This window comes from Schistocerca gregaria, chromosome 1, assembly GCF_023897955.1.
Source record: "Schistocerca gregaria isolate iqSchGreg1 chromosome 1, iqSchGreg1.2, whole genome shotgun sequence".
Taxonomy (NCBI): domain Eukaryota; kingdom Metazoa; phylum Arthropoda; class Insecta; order Orthoptera; family Acrididae; genus Schistocerca; species Schistocerca gregaria.
Window position 1 is genome coordinate 1,033,815,319 of NC_064920.1, and position 17,010 is coordinate 1,033,832,328.

General features: G+C 43.0%; 1 protein-coding gene across 4 annotated transcripts in view; it reads right to left on the bottom strand.

Moving 5' to 3' along the window:
* LOC126279309 (calcium release-activated calcium channel protein 1-like) overlaps positions 1-17,010 on the bottom strand; it is a 492,320-nt gene that overhangs the window by 377,379 nt on the left and 97,931 nt on the right. The window contains exon 1 of one of the 4 annotated variants that reach the window (XM_049979667.1): positions 1,038-1,156. The exons of the other annotated variants lie outside the window; for them this stretch is intronic. The gene's annotated coding sequence lies outside the window, so the exon portion shown is untranslated. Of the gene's footprint in view, positions 1-1,037; positions 1,157-17,010 lie in introns of those variants that run through there. 4 annotated transcript variants of the gene reach the window in all.

Genomic DNA, 17,010 nt, shown 5'->3' on the forward strand with positions numbered 1-17,010 from the left:
AGTCAGACTGCGTTGCGCTAGAATATTGTGGGTTTGTGTTGACATGATAAGAAAAAGTAAAGATGAAGTAGGCTCTGTACGTTCAGTTTTTCTCAGATGTTTCAGAATGAAGTAACGTAGAAGCTTAGAAGCTTCATCTTCTCAGTCATTCTGCAATTTAAGTACAGGCACAGTGTAACCTCCCAACAGTATATATATTCACATTTAGTGTAGCCTCCCCACAGAAAAATTCCGCAACCTTCCGATAGTAAAAATGTGACTAACCTCTGAATAAAATAACTGACTGTGAATTTAAACTGGTAAATTTTGGACGTCAGCAGCGCTGCGCCATGGCCCTGAAAGATCATTCTGAATAAACTGAAAATTCTTACCTGAATAAGGTCGCCGGATAACGCGTATATATCTGCTTCTATAAGAAATTTTTTCTTTGCAATAATTGTGATTACCATGGATTGGACAAATTAGTAAAATCTTTAAATTGAGTTGAATGATAGTCAAAAGTTAATTTTTATAAGAAAGATTATTATTAAGAGATTTCTTTTTAAAAGCATTTATATGGGACTTGATATAACAATGCTACATAAGCGCGAGGCTGCTTTTACCTTATGCTACAACGCTCAGGCACCGCCATCGCTCCACACGACCGGCCATCTCGATACACCAGACTGTTTGCTACTACTTACTCCTACTGCCACACAGTTCCTACTGCATACAACACTGCTCTCTGGTCTGAGATTCTGTTATAGCTTACATATCGCCGGCAGCGCGTGAGCAATCCATCGAGATTACATCTGCTCGAGTGCGCTAGCAAAACAAATTCCCTAGTCATGGACCTCTTACAGCACTCATTTAAATGAAGTTTCAACTATTGCCTCGCTCTGTAATAAAGAAATGCTCTGACTTTCAGGACGCGGAACTAGCAGTACGTGTAAGCTTACAGAGCTGCCTCGGTCTTTCCTGAAAGCCCTTTTTGTGGAAACGGTCAGATTTCGGAATACGGCGTACGCAGGAAGCACTCAAAATATCGGCAGACTCACCCGCTCTCGTTCAGGGAATATCGGCCTCGCCGCGGGATGGAGCGGCAAAAAATACCGCTGGTTCCCAGGCGGACTTCCGCAGCCCCGCAGCGCCGTGGCGTGAGCTGCCGAGAGACACACGGGCGCGAGAAGCGAGCCTCCTCAGAGACGGCAGGCGCTGGACCGGCTCCACGGCACGCGACAACGATGGGCCTGGCCGCTGTGGAGCGCCGCTTAATATAGGGTTCGGCGGCTCCAAACTAGTGCCGGTGACTGTGCGAACCGCCGCCCACGAGCTGTGACAGCCGCTGCGACTGCGGCGGCACCGGACACGCCGTTACAGGGCACGCGTCGCCCACACCGGCCACGGCTGGCGCCGCCCCAGCGCGCCTCTGTCGCCGCTGCCGCATCTGGGCAAACCGCACCTACACTGCGAAAGTAACCGAAAACACGTCATCTCCTGTCAGCATAGCTGACCTGCTGCTGGGTAGCAGCTAGTCGCAGCCAAATCGCTAAACTTCGCGACAACATTAAAAGCTGACGCGCTTCCCGACATGCACTATGTTGTTGTTGTGGTCTTCAGTCCTGAGACTAGTTTGATGCAGCTCTCCGTGCTACTCTATCCTGTGCAAGCTTCTTCATCTCCCAGTACCTACTGCAGCCTACATCCTTCTGAATCTGCTTAGTGTATTCATCTCTTGGTCTCCCTCTACGATTTTTACCCTCCACGCTGCCCTCCAATACTAAATTGGTGGTCCTTGACGCCTCAGGACAAGTCCTACCAACCGATCCCTTCTTCTAGTCAAGTTGTGCCACAAATTCCTCTACTCTCCAATTCTGTTCAACACCGCCTCATTAGATATGTGATCTACCCATCTAATCTTCAGCATTCCTCTGTAGCAACACACTTCTGAATCTTCTATTCTCTTTTTGTCCGAACTATTTATCGTCAAGTTTCACTTCCATACATGGCTACACTCCATACAAACACTTCAAGAAACGACTTCGTGACACTTAAATCTATAAGTGTCTCATTTCCTAATCTAATACCCTCAGCATCACCCGATTTAATTAGACTACATTCCATTATCCTCGTTTTCCTTGTGTTGTTATTCATCTTCTATCCCCCTTTCAAGACACTGTGCATTCCGTTCATCTGATCTTCCAGGTCCTTTGCTGTCTCTGACAGAATTACAATGTCATCAGCGAACCTCAAAGTTTTTGTTTCTTCTCCTTGTACTTTAATTCCTACTCCAAATCTTTCTTGTTTCCTTTACTGATTGCTCAATGTACAGATTGAGTGACATCGGGGCTAGGCTACAACACTGCCTCAATGCCTTCTCAACCCCTGGTTCCCTTTCGTGCCCCTTGGCACTTATAAATGTCATCTTGTTTCTGTACAGATTATAAACAACCTTTCGCTCCCTGATTTTTTCCCTGCCACCTTTAGAATTTGAGAAAAAGTAATCCAGTCAACATTGTCAAAAGCTTTCTCTAAGTCTACAAATGCTAGAAACATAGGTTTGCCTTTCCTTAATCTACTTTCTGCGGTAAGTCGTAGGGTCAGTATTCCCTCACGTGTACCAACATTTCTACAGAATCCAAACTGATCACCAGTTTTTCCATTCGTCTGTAAAGAATTCGTGTTAGTATTTTGCAACCGTGGCTTACTAAACTGATAGTTCGGTAATTTTCACATATTCCAACACCTTTTTTCTTTGGGAGTGGAATTATTATATTCTTGTTGAAGTCTGGAGGTATTTCGCCTGTCTCATACATCGTGCTCACCAGATGGTAGAGTTTCGTCAGGGCTGGTTCTCCCAAGGCTATCAGTAGGTGTAATGGAATGTTGTCAACTCCCGGGCCTTGTTTCGACTTAGCTCTTTTAGTGCTCTGTCAAACTCTTCACGTAGTATCATATCTCCCATTTCATCTTCTACTAATCCTTCTCCATTTCCATAATATTATCCTCAAGAACATCACCCTTGTATAGACCCTCTATATACTCCTTCCACCTTTCTGCTTTCACGTCCTTACTTAGAAATCGGTTTCCATCTGGGATCTTGATATTCATGCAAGTGGTCCTCTTTTCTCCAAAGGTCTCTTTAATTTTCCTGTAGGCAGTATCTATCTTACGCCTAGTGATATACGCTTCTGCATCCCTACGTTTGTCCTCTAGCCATCCCTGCTCAGCCATTTTGCACTTCCTGTCGATACCTGCACTATATGATCAAAGATATTAGGACATCTATTAGGCGACACTGTGTGGAATGCACTCACCCGTTGCCTTTATAAAGTCTTGAAATCTGTTGGGGACGTTGTCAATGATGTATCTCATTATGTTTGTGGAAAAATGCCACCCGATTCTTCCTCAAGAACCGAAACCGGACAGGGTTCTAATGTTGGACGCTGCGATCTGGAGCGAATTCTACGTTCTTACTCATTCCAAAGCTATTTCATTGTGTTTAGGCGCTACTGGACAGGCCAGTCCATTTAAGGAGTGTTACTACCCACAAACCAGTGCCTCACACTCACAGAAGCTGCTTTACACTAAGACCACGGAAGTCAAGTGATATCTTCTAATATTGTGTCAGATCTTCTTTTGCTCGGCGTACTGCAGCAACTCGACGTGACGTGGACTCAACAACTCGTTCGGAATCCCCTACAGAAATGTTGAGGCATGTTGTCTCAACAGCCATCCACAATTGCGAAAGTATTGCCGTTGCAGGATTTTGTGGACAAGTTGACCTCTCGATTATATGCCATAAATGTTCGATGGGATTCATATCGGACGATGATCTGGCGAACAACTGTGGTCCAATGTCGAGGGACGTGAATGGGAAGCAGTGGTTGGGAGGGAGTGCGACAGGGTTGTAGCCTCTCCCCGATGTTATTCAATATTTATATTGAGCAAGCAGTAAAGGAAACAAAAGAGATATTCGGAGTAGGTATTAAAATCCATGGAGAAGAAATAAAAACTTTAATATTCGCCGATGAGATTGTAATTCTGTCAGAAACAGCAAAGGACTTGGAAGAACAGTTGAACGGGATGGACAGTGTCTCGAAAGGAGGATACAAGATGAACATCAACAAAAGCCAAACGGGGATAATGGAGTGTAGTCGAGTTAACTCGGGTGATCCTGAGGGAATTAGATTAGGAAATGTGACACTTAAAGTAGTAAAGGAGTTTTGCTATTTAGGAAGTAAAATAACTGATGATAGTCGAAGTAGAGAGGATATAAAATGTAGACTGGTAATGGCAAGGAAAGCATTTCTGAAGAAGAGGAATTTGTTAATATCGAATATAGATTTAAGTGTCAGGAAGTCGTTTCTGAAAGTATTTGTATGGAGTGTGGCCATGAATGGAAGTGAAACGTTGGCGATAAATAGTTTAGACAAAAAGAGTATAGAAGATTCCGAAGTGTGGTGCTACAGAAGAATGCTGAAATTAGATGGTTAGATCACATTACTAATGAGGAGGGACTGAGTACAATTGAGGAGAAGAAGAGTTTGTGGAACAACTTGACTAGAAGAAGGTATCGGTTGGTAGGACATGTTCTGAGGCGTCAAGGGATCACCAATTTATTATTGGAGACCATCGAGGAGGGTAAAAATAGTAGAGGGAGACCAAGAGATGAATACACTAAGCAGATTCAGAAGGATGTAGGCTGCAGTAGGTACTGGGAGATGAAGAAACTTGCACAGGATAGAGTAGCATAGAGAGCAGCATCAAACCAGTCTCAGGGCCGAAGACCACAACAACATGTGCCAGGAAGTAACATGATGCCCCACTCTTCGTGGAACGTACGCCCTCGGAATTTCAATATTAAACTTCTCCGTGAAACGTAGTCCCTGCCACTAGAGTTTATTGGGCATCTCCATAACGCATAAACGATCTCGTAACAAATTATACTTCCGATCAATACAGGTGCTGCAATATCGTATAGTTTTGTAAATGCTACAGTTCAGTTTGTGGTGTCTATGGACCCTGCTGCAATCACACTAATAAAAGATTACTATGCTCAGTATGCAGAGAATACCTAATTTGAGGCATTACCGCTCACCTCGGACGACTCTACTTTTGTACAAAATTCACACTCATTGCAAAATGTCCTCGGAACAGGTTTAAAATTTCTACAAAACGAATATACTTTCACTACGAAGAAATATGTAGGGAATATTCCGACATCGGTAAACACGTGTGTGTCCGCGCTATTCTCTGCTCTGCAGTACACATTTTATTTTTTAACCTTAGCCATCGCATGTCAAAAGCGTTCCAATAATTATAGCGTACGATTTTTCTACAGAAACCGATTTTAAAGTCATCAAAGCCTGATCAACACTACAACCAATTAACACTTGTGGCCTTCCACAATTCAAGAGATTTTCTTCTTTTTTACGATTTATGAACTCTGGCAGTATCAACGCTTACAACAACCGAAAACATTTATAGAAGATATACTGAGCATCCTCCTTAAACCATGGATCTTGCCGTTTGTGGGGTGGCTTTCGCGCTTTAGTGAGACAGATGGCAACCACAACGGATGGGTACCTGTTGAGAGGCCTGACAAACGTGTCGTTCCTGAAGAGGAGCAGCAGTCTTTTCAGGAGCTGCAGGGGCAAAAGTCTGGATGATTGATTCATCTGGCCTTGGAACATTAGTCTAACAAAAACGGCCTTGCTGTGCTGGTACTGTGAATGACTGCAAGCAAGGGGAAGCTACAGCCGTAATTTTTCCTGAGGGCATGCAGCTTTTCTGTGTTGTTAAATTATGGTGGCGTCCTCTTGGGTAAAATGTTCTTGAGGTGAAATATTTTCCCATTCGGATCTCCGGGCGGGACTACAGAGGAAAATATCGTCATCAGGAGAAACAAAACCGACTTCTACGGATCGGAGCATGAAATGTCACATCCCTTAATCACGCAGATAGATTAGAAAAATTAAAAGGGGAAATAGGTTGAAGTTCATGATAGTGAGACTTGGGGAGCTCGGTGACAAACGGAAGAGGACTTCTGGTCAGGTGAATATTGGGTTATAAATACAAACTCATATAAGGGTAATGCAGGAACAGGTTTAATAATAAATTAGAAAATGGGAATACGGGTAAGTTACTTTTAACAGCATAGTGAACGCATTATAGGAGCCAAGATAGACACAAAGCCCACACCCACTACAGTACATGTTTATACGCCACCTAGCTCCGCAGATGATCAAAAGATTGAAGAAATGTATGACGAGGTAAAATAAATTATTCACATAGTTAAAGCACTCCGTCTTCAGGCCACAAGTGGCCCATCGGGACCATCCGACCGCCGTGTCATCCTCAGATGTGGATGCGCATAGAACGGGCCTGTGTTCAACACATCGCTCTCCCGGTCGTTATGATGGTTTTCTTTGACCGCAGCCGCTACTATTCGGTCGAGTAGCTCCTCAGTTGGCATCACGAGGCTGAGTGCATCCCGAAAAATAGCAACAGCGCATGGCAGCCCGGATGGTCACCCATCCAAGTGCCGGCTACGCCCGACAACGCCTAACTTCGGTGATCTGACGGTAACCGGTGCATTCACTGCGGCAAAGGTGTTGCCGTAGTCACATCGTTAAGGGAGACGAAAATTTACTTGCGATGGGGGACTGAAATCCCATAGTAAGAAAAAGAAGACAAGGATAAATTGTAGGTGAATATCGGCTGGGAAAAGGAATGAAAGAGGAAGGAGCCTGGTATAATTGTGCACAGACCATAATTTAACAATCGCTTGGTTTAAGAATCATGAAAGACGGTTGTATATGTGGAAGTCATGGAGATACCGGAAGGATTCAGAATGATTACATAATGGTAAGATAGATACTTCGAAACCAGATCATAAATTGTGAGACATTTCCAACCGAATATGTGGACTCTGGCCACAAATATTAACGTGATTTTTAAACAGAATAACTGGATAACTGGCCTTCGCAGGTAATGGTCCAATTTAGGGAAGTATATTATCTGAGATTCAAATTAAGACCTCTGCGACAACTTCAGAGAAGCACCATTAATGTAAAATTAGTCAATAGCATATTGTTAGCATTTATAATAACTGTTTTGTATAATTTTGTGCCCTAAGGTGAACACCAGTTGTTCGAATCGCGCTGCTAGTAAAAACGTGAACAATAACATACGCGACTGGTTACAGAATAAAGTTCGTTCTAACGCAACAGCGACAAAGCAATGTTAACAATACAGCAAATGAGTGGGTGCTGTCGGATGTAAGAACGCATGGTGTACAACGTAATTGGTGTCATGACTGTGCCAGTGCTGGTTGTATAGTTAGGTGCCTGAAGTGACGACGACGCTGTGGAGTTAGAGATTCATTTCCAGTAGTAACTTCTGTTTTTCCGTTATACAAGTCTAATGGTTGCCACCGTACCTTAAGTGGCCAGACTAGATGTTTCTCGAATAAACAAGGAATGTCTTCAGGATTGATGCACTATCTGTAATGAATGAAACCGAAGAAGAATGTTGCACAAGTGACCTCTGAACTGTTTGGTACAAGTAGTTGATGGGTTAGAGAACACAATGACCATAATCAGTAAATTTCAGGCGTCGACGATGAGGTATGGGCTGTTACGCTGCCTAACTGCGCTAAAATATTCCGCAACATCATTATAATCATTTCCTAATTTGCAGAGTAGTCGCCATTTGTAGCACGTGCAGCTGGAAGTGGTTGAATGAGGTACATATTGGTGTTTATTCTTATATGGCCTTAACTTGTTTAACAGCTTCGTACAGCTCAGTCGACAGACTTTTGAAACATTCCTACAACAAAACGCAGCTACCGGTGTGGAATCTGGAGCCACTGAGTGAATTAAAGTCGATCGTCTTTTATAGCCACTTGCGGACGCTCATAGCCATGTAACAAGGAGATTTATCTTTTTACAATATACAATCCTACCCAAGAAAGGCATTCGCTATGCAAACGTTAATGTGATTACCCCGGAAAACTTGTAAGCAAATCGACCGTAGTGCATTTCACACATATTTATGATTTTACGAAATACCACGAAGCAGTTCCCCAAACCGCATCACTGTTACCTCTGATTTATGTTTTTCTAACAATATTTAGATTTTTTCCGTAGTATTTCTCTATACAAGCATAATTTCTTGTAGTAAAGGCTGTGACTCATCGGAGAGGACGATCTGGTTTCAATAGCAGTTGAGAGTCGTTGCTAGTCATTCAGATCGCTACTGTAGGCGTAGATACTGTCCATTTGCTTCTGAATTTCATTCGCAGCAGAATTTGCTAAACTATCATGTACAAGTCCTCTCCCCACTCACCCTTGATTTATTTGAATGGTGAACTGTTCCACTGTGGAATGAAGGTTGGTTTTCACTCGCCGTTGTAACCGATGCCCACTTCTAATACCTGACTCGTTAATCTCCGGTGTTCCCGCGATAGTCGATGCTATTATCCATTCAAGGTACACTTTCACACGTCAAAGGTTCATGATTTTTAATCGCTCTTTAAATATCAACGTAGTTGAACTCTGTCGCGACGAATATTTCGGCTATAATGAAAAGATCATGACGAAACTGATTTCAAATACATTATTCTACTTTTCCGGAAAGCTACCACGACCATGGGACTGCAAGCTTCGCATCTACGAGAAGGCAATAATAATTTAAATCGACGCTGTCTTCTGTTATGACCCACTTTCCCCGTTGTTGGGGACTGAGGGAAAGGAACCACATTCGACTCCCAGTGACCGTCACAGACTCACAGCGGTGGAAAGTCTATTCAGGTTTAGTTTCTTCACTAAAAAGCAATGTCTGAGACGCAGGTGAAATGAATGGTGTAAAGTTGAAAAATTTATATTGTCACGTAGAAAAAGGTGTAAGTAGATGAGTGACGAACACTAACTGCACTTAACGAAGATTTATTCAACACTTGCACATACAAGAACGCGGAGCGGACTGCTTCCGGCCAAAATACACACGGTATATAGAACATTCCAGTACCATAATTCTTGCCATTTGTGGATACTTCTAGAATGTACTAGAACCGAATACAGAAATTAAAATTTTAGTTCAGAAGGGTGTTTTTTTATTTTGTTCGTTGTTGATCGTTGTGTTTGATCGTTGCGGACGTCACCTGACATCCGGCCAAGTTCTTTTGTTGATCCTTCCACTCGGTTTTTTATTACAGAGGCCGACCATCTGTCTGATCAACACTCTAAGCTACCGTCCAGACTAGAACTCACGACCCTCCATCGACAGTCTAGTATCATAACCACTACACTACGGCGACTGTGGTACTTTGCTTCTTCAACGGAAATATAGGCAAGTGTAACCAAGACATTTTAACTGCATTCACTCCTCCTGACAGCAAGGAAGTAACGCTGGCGGAATTACGAAATCGTGTGCGCAAAACATGGCAGTCGCGACAGTAGATAACGCTAGTACACAGAGGCCAAAAGCGACTCACCCGTTCTTCGCCAAAACTGTTTAGTTTACAGGTCCACAAACTCTAACTAATCGCTGGACAACAATTCGTTCCCCAAACGCGGGTTTGTTGTCATACTAGTGGTAGATGTCTGCCGCACACGAAGTCACTCAGACTACAGGAGCTACGATCTTAATGTAACTCACAGTTCACGCTCTTTATAACGAAAGAATAAAGTGGGAAATCAATTAGTGATGTGTGAGTTTTTAAGTGCTGTATGGCAGAACATGTAGAACGCAAGAAGATAATGGAATGCAGAATGTAAAGACCATTTCAAAAAGAGGTAACAGCGTTTCAGTATTGAAGTTCAAGAATACAATGATCATCTGCATTTTATGAAACTTATGTGGGCGTTAACGTGATTGCTCGGATAGTAGTAATGTTATTTAGTTAAAACGTTGTTAATAATAATAATAATAATAATAATAATAATAATATAAATCTCCTGTTACAGAGGTAATGCACTTAGAATGTAAGAAACGCGTATTGATGAGCACTGACCAAACCTTTTATCTCTGTTCTAAATAGCGGTTCGTTTCACCAGAAACTGGAAATACTGTCACAGCCAGAACTCTTAGTTATTAGATCGTTAAAACGTGATAGTTCGAATATTAACGCACATGTGATCTTTGTCTCTATCGCTCTTTGTATCATTTTATTCCGCAAATGGAATACCTGAGCTACTCCGAATTCTTTGTCTTCCCTCCAACTACATTTTAAATACTGAAACTATCACAGGAAGAAAACGTGGTACATTTATACTTATCATTCACATTTCTCCTTTCTCAGTTGAGCAAGACAGGAAAGATAACAACAATAACAACGTAATATATCATAAACTAAAGTATGTTAAGAATTTTCTAATTTATTGCTTCCAGTGGTCAGTGATACAAACTTTAAAAATTTGGTAGGTACACTCCTCAATAAGGTTTGGAAAGAGGCAGAAATGTACTAAAATTTTAGAATGTGATATCTGTACCAGTTCCAGCGTAATGGGCAGAGACTTACAAGTAAACGTACTCAAGGGATACACTTCGACTTTGATCGGCTTTAAATTTGTCGTGGCGTAGAGTAAAATAACAGACACATATTTTCTGTATCTACATCTATGCTCTGCAAACCACTGTGAGGTGCATGGCAAACAGTACCTCCCACCGTACCAATTATTATTCTTCCTCTTCCATTCTCGTATGGAGAGGAAGAAGAACGATTGTTTGAAAGCCTCTGTGCGTGCAGTAATTATTCTAATATCATCCTCCCGATCCCCATGCGAGCAATACTTAGCGGTTGTTGTATGTACCTAGAGTAATCATTTAAAGTCTGTTCTTGAAACTTTGTTAATAGACTTTCTCAGGATAGTTTACGTATGTCTTCAACAGTTTCCAGTTCAGTTCCTTCAGTATCTCTGTGACTCTCCCACGGATTGAACAAACCTGTGACAGTTCGTGCTTCCCTCCTCTGTATACACTCCTGGAAATTGAAATAAGAACACCGTGAATTCATTGTCCCAGAAAGGGGAAACTTTATTGACACATTCCTGGGGTCAGATACATCACATGATCACACTGACAGAACCACAGGCACATAGACACAGGCAACAGAGCATGCACAATGTCGGCACTAGTACCGTGTATATCCACCTTTCGCAGCAATGCAGGCTGCTATTCTCCCATGGAGACGATCGTAGAGATGCTGGATGTAGCCCTGTGGAACGGCTTGCCATGCCATTTCCACCTGGCGCCTCAGTTGGACCAGCGTTCGTGCTGGACGTGCAGACCGCGTGAGACGACACTTCATCCAGTCCCAAACATGCTCAATGGGGGACAGATCCAGAGATCTTGCTCGCCAGGGTAGTTGACTTACACCTTCTATGGCACGTTGCGTGGCACGGGATACATGCGGACGTGGATTGTCCTGTTGGAACAGCAAGTTCCCTTGCCTGTCTAGGAATGGTAGAACGATGGGTTCTATGACGGTTTCGATGTACTGTGCACTATTCAGTGTCCCCTCGACGATCACCAGAGGTGTACGGCCAGTGTAGGAGATCGCTCCCCACACCATGATGCCGGGTGTTTCCCCTGTGTGCTTCGGTCGTATGCAGTCCTGATTGTGGCGCTCACCTGCACCGCGCCAAACACGCATACGACCATCATTGGCACCAAGGCAGAAGCGACTCTCATCGCTGAAGACGACACATCTCCATTCGTCCCTCCATTCACGCCTGTCGCGACACCACTGGAGGCGGGCTGCACGATGTTGGGGCGTGAGCGGAAGACGGCCTAACGGTGTGCGGGACCGTAGCCCAGCTTCATGGAGACGGTTGCGAATGGTCCTCGCCGATACCCCAGGAGCAACAGTGTCCCTAATTTGCTGGGAAGTGGCGGTGCGGTCCCCTATGGCACTGCGTAGGATCCTACGGTCTTGGCGTGCATCCGTGCGTCGCTGCGGTCCGGTCCCAGGTCGACGGGCACGTGCACCTTCCGCCGACCACTGGCGACAACATCGATGTACTGTGGAGAGCTCACGCCCCACGTGTTGAGCAATTCGGCGGTACGTCCACCCGGCCTCCCGCATGCCCACTATACGCGATCGCTCAAAGTCCGTCAACTGCACATACGGTTCACGTCCACGCTGTCGCGGCATGCTACCAGTGTTAAAGACTGCGATGGAGCTCCGTATGCCACGGCAAACTGGCTGACACTGACGGCGGCGGTGCACAAATGCTGCGCAGCTAGCGCCATTCGACGGCCAACACCGCGGTTGCTGGTGTGTCCGCTGTGCCGTGCGTGTGATCATTGCTTGTACAGCCCTCTCGCAGTGTCCGGAGCAAGTATGGTGGGTCTGACACACCGGTGTCAATGTGTTCTTTTTTCCATTTCCAGGAGTGTGCTTTCAATACCCCCTGTTCTATTTGGTAAGGAATCCACACATTTGAGCAGTATTCCAGATTGGGTCGCATTAGCGATTTTTGAGCAATCTCCCTTGTACACCGATACCACATCGACCAGTAAACCGTAGTCTGCCATCTGATTTATCCACGAGTGACCCAGTGTGGTCATTCCATTTCATATCCCAACAAAATGTTACACCTAGGTATATGTATGAGTTGGCTGATTCCAACAGTGACTCAATGACATGATAGTCATAGAATACTAGGCTTTTCGTTTTGCGATATAGGTACCAATATGGACGATAAGGGGGTGAAACAGCCCTTTGGAAAAAAAATTGCCTTACATATTTCTGAATGAGTACTGTTCAAACCGTAACAGATATAAAAAAGCTTTAAATAAAAGTTGTATGATTTTTTATGTAATTTACAACGTGCACCAAGATTTGTCGAGAAAGTAATTTTTTCGAAATCCCCTCCCCAACTACTTTGTTTTTTCATTTCGACATTTGACTAATAGCAAAGTGAATAACATCGTTTATATCAAATTCAATCATATAGGGTGAAGAGGTATTCCAAAGGCGCATGTGTAAGAAATAAACTAGAAATTGTAAGTAGGCTGTTTAGGTTTTCTTATTGGTAACGCCGCTTAGCGCTCGGTATGAAAAATCACTGGCTGTGCTGTGTTTAGTTTGCATTGTTGTCTGCCATTGTAGTGTTGAGCAGAGGCAGCTGGATGCTAACAGCGCGTAGCGTTGCGCAGTTGGAGGTGAGCCGCCAGCAGTGGTGGACGTGGGGAGAGAGATGGCGGAGTTTTGAAATTTATAAGAATTGGTGTCATGAACTGATATATATATATTATGACTATTAAGGTAAATACATTGTTTGTTCTCTATTAAAATATTTCATTTGCTAACTGTGCCTCAGTAGTTAGTGACTTCCGTAGTTTGAATCTTTTATTTAGCTGGCAGTAGTGCCGCTCGCTGTATTGCAGTAGCTTGAGTAGCGAAGATTTTTGTGAGGTAAGTGATTTGTGAAACGTATAGGTTAATGTTAGTCAGGGCCATTCTTTCGTAGGGATTTTTGGAAGTCAGATTGCGTTGCGCTAAAAATATTGTGTGTCAGTTTAATGTCATGTACAATTTTTAAAAGGGGACGTTTCAAAATATCTTTTTATCACTATACGCACGTTCGATATGTGCCCGTTTCGGTATCAGTTGTCATGATGGGTTGTTTAACAAGTCTTTCCCAGATTTGTATTTGTGTTTTGATTTTACATTTGGTGTATTTTTTCTTCTCAGGTTTTAATTTTTTATATTTAATTATATTATACTTTAAATTGTTCGTTCATTATTGTAGTAAGTACAATAATGAGGAAGCACAGAATTGTCCAAGTAAAAAAAAAATGCCGAATGTGGGAAAGAAGAGACGATTCTCTTTCTTAGCCAAGCGCACGGACAGCGGAGCGAGGGCAAAGGGTGTGAGAGAAAGGCCACGTACCGAAAAAGAAAAAGACACTGTGATGCTTCCACGCTGAGCTCTGGACGCCCTATTTACTGTATTTTTCAGCTCGCTTCTTCTTGTTGCTCATACCTATGGGTTTTATGCAACCCGCAACGCCTTCAAATACCATGTGCAAGATTTAATTTTCCCTCGCTTGTTATGTGCAAACTCTTAGTCCTACAGAAAAAAAAGAGCAGGATCTTTTTAGATGAACTTAAATCTAGTTAGATTTTATATCGGGATACGTTTCCGCTAGGGGCCGCAATTTTCGAATTATTCAAGAAAAACGTACGAAAATGGGATTCAAACGCGTTTTCCTTGACTAACTCGAAAACTTTGGTCTCCAGCGATAACATATCTCAGTACAAAAATTAGTTGCATTCAATTTCCAAAAAAGGTGCTTTTCATTTTTTTCTATAAGTCCAATAGTTTGTGTTTTGAGCGAGAGAAAATGAAAGTCTCACGTGTGGTTTCTTAAAGTGTTGCAGGTTGCATAAGACCCATACGTAGGGGCAGCAAGGCCTCTGTGGCCGACCGGTTCTAGGTGCTTGTAAGGAACCGCGTGACCGCTCCGGTCGCAGGTTCGAATCTTGCCTGGCTTGGACGTGTGTGATGTCCTTAGGTTAGTTAGGTTTAAGTAGTTCTAAGTTCTAAGGGACAGATGACTGCAAATGTTCAGTGCCTTAGTGCTCAGAGCCATTTGAACATTTATGGGCAGCTGGATCACCCTGTGTATATAGTTATACGCAATTATGTACATAAGGAAAATGTCGATGAACCCAAGAAATATTTTGCCTTTGCATTCCACAATTTTGACCAGTTTTCAAATTGCCCTGAATAAAACAGCACTGATAACGTAATCTGGAAGTCAAGAGGTGAGACTTACAAGCAAGGGATGCGTAATTTAGCACATTTGTTCGTCGGTCCCTCAAATTGGACTCATAATTTTAAATTAAGACACCAGATTGTTTCAAGGAAAATCAATAAATTCGCCATTCAAGTGCAAATAGCGAATAAAGAGTCCGCTCCCTTAGCTGAGTGGTCATCACGTCTGACTGCCATGTAGCAGGCCCGGGATCAATTCCCCGCTGGGACGGAGATTTTCTCCGCTGGAGACTGGATGCTGTTGTCCTAATCATCATAATCATCGACACGCAAGTCGCCAAATGTGCCGTTAACTGAAAAGACTCGCAACTCGGCGGCTGAACTTCCCCTGGGCGGGAACTCTCGGCCATCGCCGCCATACGATTATTTCATTTCACTTCAGCGAATAAAGAAGAATTGAGGGGAAAAGCTTACGAATTTGTGGAGTCTGTCAAATCAAAAATTTTATTTTATTAACTGGAGAGGGCAATATATTATTCTCACTAGGCAGGTTTCAATTTGGAAATGCATGCAAGACGAACATGATCCTTTAAAGAAAAATCGAAGGTTGAAATTGTGGTAAAATCGTTCAATGTCTTAACAAATAGTTATGGGATACAGCGCATTATGTCTGCAAGCGGAAATTCAATGTCCCCCTTAGTCATAGATTTAAAGGAAAAATATGGTAACTTCGGACCAAAGTTGAAATAAAAGTTTATGTAATGAGGAAAACATTCTTGTGTACGCTTTTACGTCCGGTAAATTGTGACCGCAGCTCGTAAGGAAACGGTTCGATTAGGTTTACATAGATAATACGAATGAAAAATCTGTGTTGTGTTTTGATTCATGGACCGGGCAAAATGAAAAAAAAATTTAATACCATTAATAAACATGAATATTTTAACGACTCCTACCAGAAAGACCGGTATGATTCGGCCATTATGCGCATACACGTTTTGGCCATGGAAAAAATTCTTGAAACATTTTTCAGACGGTATTAGATAATAAATTATGGTATCTTGCATTTAAGAAATGATATTCTAAAAATTTAATCCCTCACCCACGACCAGTTTTCTTTTCCCGTATTTGTCAACTTGGTACAAGAGTGGTTACAATGTATAGCAACCATCTAAATGTGACACACCTGTTCAGTTTGGGTTCAAAAACTGTTATGCTGTTTGTGTCCACTGTCATTAAACTGCAATTGTCCGATGTGATTGGTGAGCAAAATCGAAGTGCATTCAGCTTTTTTTTTTAAGGAGAGCAACTCTGTGCTTCTCATTGTTGAACAGATTTACAGTAACGTACAGATAATTTCAAATATAGCGTTGTAACTTTAAAAAATCCGCCAGATGCAAAAAGAAAACACAAATACAACACGAGATATTTTATATTTCAAAAAATTAAAAAAAATATTTGTAGAATATACATTTGGAATATATGAATCTGGTAAAGACTTATCAAATAACCCAACATGAGAACTGGAAATGAAGAGGACACACATCGGACACATTTGCAGTGATATAATGATATTTCTAGCTTATTTATGACAAATACGTTTTTGGAATACCTCTTCGTCATATATGATCGAAATTGGTATCAACGATGCTATATATTTTGCTATTAGTCAAATGTCGAAATGAAAAACGAAGTAGTGGGGGCGAGGATTTAAGAGACATGCAAGCCCAAGATGACTTGCCATGGAGGGCAACAAAACGGGCCGTAGAATATCGTCGACGTACCGCTGTGCTGTAAGGGCGCCGCGGATGGCAACCAAAGGGGTCCTGCTGTGAAAAGACCGTATGGCGGGCGACAGTCTGGTTGGTACCCAACTGCAACCTACGGCGTCTCCATACCCGTCTTTGCTGGTCATCGTGGCTCATTTCGAAGCGGGCCTCATCACTGAAGGCTATTTTACTCTAGTCAATGAGACTCCAGCCGGAATTCTGACGATTTTACATGCCAGTTGGACAAATTGGCACAATACCCCTCAGGAGGACATCCAACAACACGATCAATGCCGAGCCAAAGAACTACTTGCGTAAGGGCCAGAGCAGCGCGGAGTAGCCGCGCGGTTTGAGGCGTCATGCCACGGTCTGCGTGGCCCCTCCCGTCGGAGGTTCGAGCCCGCCCTCGGGACTGGGTGTGTGTGTTGTTGTTAGTATAAGTTAGTTTAATTAAAAATGGCTCTGAGCACTATGGGACTTAACTTCTGAGATCTTCAGTTCCCTAGAACTTAGAACTCCTTATACCTAACTAA